Genomic DNA, 6,983 nt, shown 5'->3' with positions numbered 1-6,983 from the left:
TCAATCTAATAGTTGAACCCAAATTCCTTCACTAGGAATGTTCTTGTGTACCACAAACAACATATAAAATCCGGGTGGGGCTACGTTACCAAATCCGGGTGCAATCGCTTTGGCTTGAAATTTACATGAACCGACATTTATAGGTTTGGTATTGGTTAGAACCAACAACCTTTGACTCATAGATAAGGAATGTGTATTAAAGGGTGGTCTTATCATAGTAATTTTGATTCCATCATTATTAATCAATGTATTTATCCTAAATTGAATTTCAAAATTCTCCCCATAATGAATAGTAGTATGAGAATTTGGAGAGATGATAACGGGTCAAATTTCAGAATTAATAGGATCCAAATAAGGCGGAGAAAAGGCTTCTAATCTAAGTTCAGTTGGGTACAAATTAGTGGTGAAATTGTTTTGATCATGTGGGTTACTCCCACTCACTAAAACACTCCCATCACTTAGCAATACAGCACAAGAGTGGTACATCCTTGGACTTTGAGTTGGGTTTTGGATTTTAAATCTAGTCCCGGGAGATCCGTCTAGATGGTAATAACAGGATTAAGAACCGAATCTCGGTCAAGTTCTAAATCTGCCGTACCAGCTCCAGCTCCGTAAATTATCAAGAAATCCGCGTTGGGTAAATATACCATATCTTCCATAACTCGGCCTATGGGCATAGTTTCAAGAATCCAAGTTGGATTCAGATCATTAATACTAATACGACCACATGTGTCTAAGGCTCGCATAAACAAATTACCAGACTTAGCTTTTGTTGCTGTATTATTTTGTAGAACAATTAATCAAAAGACTTAGCCCTCGATTAGTGATTAGTCAAAAGCTTAAGTGCTGGTGGAGGCTTTGTCTTTGCTATCTTGCCAAGTTACGCAATAAGACTGTTTCAGAAGATGGTTGCTCCTGTAAAATACAACAAAGGGGTTAGCAGGGCCCGAAATGTTTTTTCGGGGACCCACTCCGACGCCTAAGTCAGTATCAGTTTAAGTCAAGTTTGCCTAATAGGTCCTTTCAGAAGCACTGTGGCTACAAGGTGGATTACTACTTAGGACTTATTTAGACGTGAGGTCTTTTGTGTTTAACTATTAACAACTGATGTGCTGAGTATCAGACAAGACAATTATCCTTACTTTAGGTTTATCACAATAGTATTAATATCCTTCTAAAAATCAAAGTGGGTCCTTGAAATTCAGTTGTAATAACTCCATAGCAATAATTTACTTTGAGTTCTTTTGTCTTTCTCTTTTAATAGTAGAAATTTGTTACCTCATTTATGTGCTCCTTGATGAGTATGTATAGCCGATGATTATGCATGTAAAACATTCTTCTATTATTTCGTCAATCTTCAAAATTCTCTGCTTGCCACTGTGTTTATCTTGGACGTGTCAATCCTTCCATTATTCTATTGGATTTTCCTTTATTTTCAATTACATTCTTTGCTTCTCCTTCGAACATGTGTCCCACTATCTCATAATGCCCATTTATAATGGACAAGTGTCCTCTAGCCGCACGTGAGCCTCCCATGCACTAATATTATTACATACGTACAATGTCATCTTGACCTTCCTAGATGGATGTTGTCAGATGACTATATAATCTTAACAATTCTTCCCAAATTTGTATTAATCTAACCTTCCTAGACGATCTTCTATCATAATTACTCATGATTAATCATTTACACACATAATTTACCCCCCCCCCCCCCCCCAGACCTATAAATTCTATCTCAAGAATTTATGGGTCTGTCTTTTAAGTTCAACTCAGAAGCTTTCACTTTCCAGAATTTATGTAAGAATCAAGCAGACTTTCCTTCATTGTTCTTTCATCTTCAGTATTTGGCACAGGTTTGAACTGACTGTCTCTTCTCTCGAACATTCTTATAATATCCACTTTTTTGGGATGTTTGGAAGCACATCTTCATTTTTCAAATTTCTGGCAACATGCAAAATCTGGATACTTTTGTTCCTTTCCTTTTTCTGGGAAAGTTTAGAAACTCCTTTCATCAAATTTTCTGATCGTTTCCTTTTTTCGTGTAACTTTTGGAAAATTTTTCAACACGCTTTGGCTGCTGCAGTACTCTTTCATCATTATCCCTACTTGACTGCACTAACATAAAATGCACATTAAATGCACTAACATTAAATTATTAAAGTTACCGTGTTTTCTTTGATGGACTAAATGCGCTTTTTTAAGCACATCTTCGTCTCTCGTGCTACTCTTCTTCCTCCTAAGAGCCTCGTCATAACTTCCAGACCACTTCAAACATGCTGGAGTAACTCTACCCCAATGACATTTAAGCATTTCGGCGGTTCTTCGTGGGATCAGATGGGGTCGTTCCATCCTCGCTACTTCATAAGCTTCCTTAACTTTTTTCTACCTACCTCTTATCTTTTGGTTGGTGCTCACAATTGGATTTGTACTTGTGTTCATGACTGAACGTATGAGAGCAATATCTTCCATCAAATCCCAACTTTTCTTTGAAGGTATAGGGGCTTCATCATTAGAATGTTGTTGAGATGGTTGAACCAATTGAGTGAAGCTCGGTGGTGAACCAAATGGTGAAAGTAGATCTTGAAATGATGGTTGGGTGTAGAGACTAGCATTAATATGATGAAAAAAATTTCCTCCATTTTCACCATATTGATCATCTTGATCATTTCCTTCATTTCATCGTCATCATCATCATATTCCATCTTATTTTCATCTAAACTTTCATCCCTTATCGGAGTTGAATAGTTATCAATATTAGAGTTGACATTGTGAGATTGATGATGGTGGTGAAACATAGTTTGAGAATTTTGGGTATTTTGAGGAACATAATTAGATGAATTTGGGATATTTTGAGGAATATAGTAAGAAGAATTTGGAGTATTTTGAGAAAATGGAGGATTTTGATACTGAATTTGAGCACTTTGATTGTTAGAAGATTTTTTCTTGATTTTTTTTTACTTGGATTTCTTCCATAATTTGGGTTATTTGAAACCATATTTTTTTTTGGGGATTATTGAAATGATTATTTTGTATTTTTTAACAAAAAAAGGAAAATAAGAAGAAAGTATGTAAGTATAAAATTATGTCAAAAAATATCAATATGGATCTCATTTTATAGATCTCGAAAAAATATGACCTTTGGTATAATTTATTTTTTTAAAAAAAATTAATTAAATATGAAAATAGCCGTTAATTACATTAAACGACTATTTTTTGGCAACCAATCAAAAGCAGCCATATGGGTTGGTAGATGACACGCATGTCAGGGAGTACAGAGGGGAGCTGCTTGTTTTCGTGGACCAATAAGAACGCGACGCGTGACAATTTTTTTGAAAAAAAAATTGAGTGACCGTTCACTTGAACGGGTTACGTGAAGACCTTCTTTGGTGATCTATTCCCCAACCCACCTAATAAAAGATCACCATTTTTATTATTTTTTCCCTTTTTTGGTCATATGACCCAAAAAGAGATCATCATTATTGATGCTCTAAATAGGCAAAGAGATCAACATTCTTCTTTAAAACTTGGATCAGATGGAGACGAATCTGAGAATCTAGATTTCCCCCAATTCTTACGGTCTTGTCAGTTCCTTCAATCAAGGCAACTTCTTCTACCTCTTAATGGTCGATCTCTAGATCTATTTCTACAAATTTCTGAGTTCTAGACTCAAATGAAGATGCAACAAATTTCATTTTTTTTGCATGGCCTTTTTTCTTTTTCAATTTTTTTTTCTGGCACCAACTCTGTTTCTGGCACCTTTTCTTTTCCTTTTTGTTTTTGCGGTTTAGCACTTGCCTTACTCACGATATTGCAAGACCTTACCATTTTCTGTTTTTCCTCTGGCTCTTCCCACCCTTCCATCTCTCCCCACGAAAAGTAGGGTTTGATGGTGAGTGGAAGGTATGCCAGTTATTGCGACAATGAACTTCCTTCCTAGAATACAATTGTATCCGGTTAGAGCATCAATGACATAAAATTCTTAGGGAACTGTGATAGTAACCCTCTGTTTATCCATGATTATTACCGGCAGAGTAATTTTCCCTTCTGCCTGTACTGATTCTCTTGAAAACCCAACTATGGGAGTAGAAGATCTCTTCAAAACTTTGTCTTCGAGATCCATCTGTTCCCAGCAAGACTTGTAAATAACGTTCACCTCCGCACCACTGCCTAGCAAAACCCTGTGCACAGATTGATCAGCTATATCTACAACCATCACCACAGATGAGAGTGAGGATATGATAACCCCCCCCCCCCCCTGCAATCCTCCCTGGTGAATGTCATATCTGGCATAGGTGGTGGTTCTTTCTGTTCAGTCACCCCATTAACTCTAATCTGGGAGTAGTTGCTGCTCTCAGATGCGCTTCAGAATATAATATCCCAGATTTTTGAAATATAACAAAAATCTCTTTTTTCTTTTTCTGTACAGGTTCCTCATCGTTTTTGGCTTGCTTTTCCTCTCTAGATCCACTTCCTGAATGCCTTTTGCCAGAACCTTTCTCTTGCTTGTATTTCTGGAACTAAACTCTTTGTATTAAATCTTCTATATTGTTCATTAAAGACTTACAATGCTTTGTCCAATGACCTGGACATTCATGGAATTCGCAGAATGCATCGGGATTCTTTCCAATAATCTTCCTCTGGATAGGGCGCTGCCATTTCGTATCTTCTTTATGTACATTGAAAATTTTTGCTCTGGACTCTTTCAATGGTGTGTAACAACGCAACAACAAACTAAAAAAAGACAATGTCATAACATTTAAAAGGATAAAAATAAGTCATTTGATGGTTCGCTGTTGATAACAACGAACTAACATGTATTCATTTTTTTGTTCTTTCCAATGTTATAACATTATCTTCCTTTTGTTCACTATTAGTAATAGAACACAAAGGATTTTGACTTTTTTGACCAGCTTTTTTGTTCGCTGTTAGTAACAGCGAACAAACCCTGACCTTATGTTCGGATACAAAAACACTTATTTTGAAAATTAAAACAAAGCTTATTTAGTGTTTTTTTTCCTAAAAAAGGTTATTTTATTCGATTTTTCTAGCAAATAGTCCTTCAAAATCAACATTGGCTCACACCTTGATTCAAACCAAAAAATAATGACCCTAAATTAAATGGGTCAGTCCAACTTGTCGATCAGATTCAAATAAAGAATCAAACATTAAAAAACACCCATTTAGAGACAGGACATTTCGACGCCCATGTGTCGTTAAATTGGAATAGCGACGAACTAAAGATAAACTTTTAAGTTTTAACCGTCGCAATATCAATATTCTGTACTTCCTAGTTCCTACCTCCCTTAGTGATGATGTTTCCATTTGTTATTTTAAGTCGTTTTGTTTGTGGTTTGCCTAAAAAAATCTTTTAGTGTATATCATAAATTTTAGACATAATTAACTTTATTCTTCATAAATTTAATAGTAGTATTTTTTAAATACTTACGGTATTTATATATCTTTCACTAACTTATTCATTTTAGCATTTTTATATTACTTATGATCACCACATGTTTTCAATTATCTTTGTTTAAATATTTTTTAATAATTGTTGTCTTTATATTTTTACAAATTTAATTTAATATTTTTTAATGCTATAATGCTGAATTTTTTTTTCTTTATCAACTTTATTATTTAATAAAATAATATATTTTACTATTTAAAAGATTCAAATTTAAGAGTAAGTGCTGAGGAATAGAGGCCAAGTGAATGCCTATAGAAACCAAAAAAATCATTTCAAACTTATATAGTTATGTTTACATGCTGACTTTTACATGGTTATTTGATTGGCTTTTTAGCTTGTTGTTGGTTAAACAATTAAAAAAGTATTTGGTAAATAACTTTTAAGACAACTGAAAGTAGTTAAAATAAAAAAGCTACTCCAATTAGCTTTTTATGTTGGTTTTTGGCTTGTTATTTTAAGGGCTAAAAAAAATTTTATGTTTAGATTTTCATGTTATCATAATAATAATTCTTTTTATTGTTGATCCAAAGTATTTAAGATATTTTTTTGCAAATATTATGAGTTTATTAACTAATATAAAAAATATTGTATTTAATTATTAAATAATTTATTGAAGAAGATATTTAATTTGTGACTTTTTAAAAATTGGCAGATTCTTTTTATAGCAATTGTACATTATTTCAATACGCTAAATTAAGAAATGAATAATTAATTAAGAGTTGTATAGACATATTTACCACTTTTATCTTGAAAAAAAGAGTGGTGCGGTTGCATATTTACTGTGTTAAGAATGAATTATAAATGTCAATCTTTTTCTACCACATAAGCTTCAAAAATGGCTGGAAAAATATTTCCCCATAGTCTGAGACATGTCAAGGTTGTTTCTTGTTTAGTAGTTTTTATAGATTAGCATAATTGTTGAGCCCTGGCACATCCAAATCTTCAGTTCTTACCAACTTTTTCCCCCTGTCATGCCTTTCTACCTGCTTTTTAGCTTTCTCAGTGCTCCTTCCCTTCAGCTCCATGCTCCTAGTTATAGCTTTAAAATCTTCCACATCAAATGGGATTGTGTATATTCCCTGACCTCTTTCATGGTCTTCAGGTATAACCATTGATTACTGAATTTTAACGCTTCACTCTCAAGCCTTTCAGAGTTTAAGCCCTGCCTGAAAGCAAAGGTTAAAATATTCTCTTTTGGATTTAATACCTGAAGACTTTCTTTGTCAAATCTGGAGACATAATTCCTCAAGGATTCATCCTTCCCCTTTCGGATGCTCATCATCTCAATGGACTGCTTTGTTCTGTCTGTCCTTAATGAAAAGTGACTTTTGAATCTTTCTACCAATTCGTCAAAATTTGAAATTGATCCATTTGGAAGACTTTGTGCCCATTTCTGTGCAGTTCCCGTCAAAGTCAAGATGAAGTTCTTACACCAGCTCGCATCAGTATGGTTGTCCATGTCCATTTCATTGTTAAATGCTGCCAGATGAGCATTTGGACAGGTCTCCCCTTTGTA

The 6,983-nt window shown here is 34.3% G+C and overlaps 1 pseudogene; it reads right to left on the bottom strand.

Moving 5' to 3' along the window:
- LOC130810859 (aldehyde oxidase GLOX1-like) overlaps nt 1-6,983 on the bottom strand; it is a 22,378-nt pseudogene continuing 15,395 nt past the window's right edge.

The sequence above is a fragment of the Amaranthus tricolor genome, chromosome 4, assembly GCF_026212465.1.
Source record: "Amaranthus tricolor cultivar Red isolate AtriRed21 chromosome 4, ASM2621246v1, whole genome shotgun sequence".
Lineage (NCBI taxonomy): Eukaryota > Viridiplantae > Streptophyta > Magnoliopsida > Caryophyllales > Amaranthaceae > Amaranthus > Amaranthus tricolor.
The sequence above is the reverse complement of the archived record's forward strand: the minus strand, read 5'-3'. Positions and strand labels throughout refer to the sequence as shown.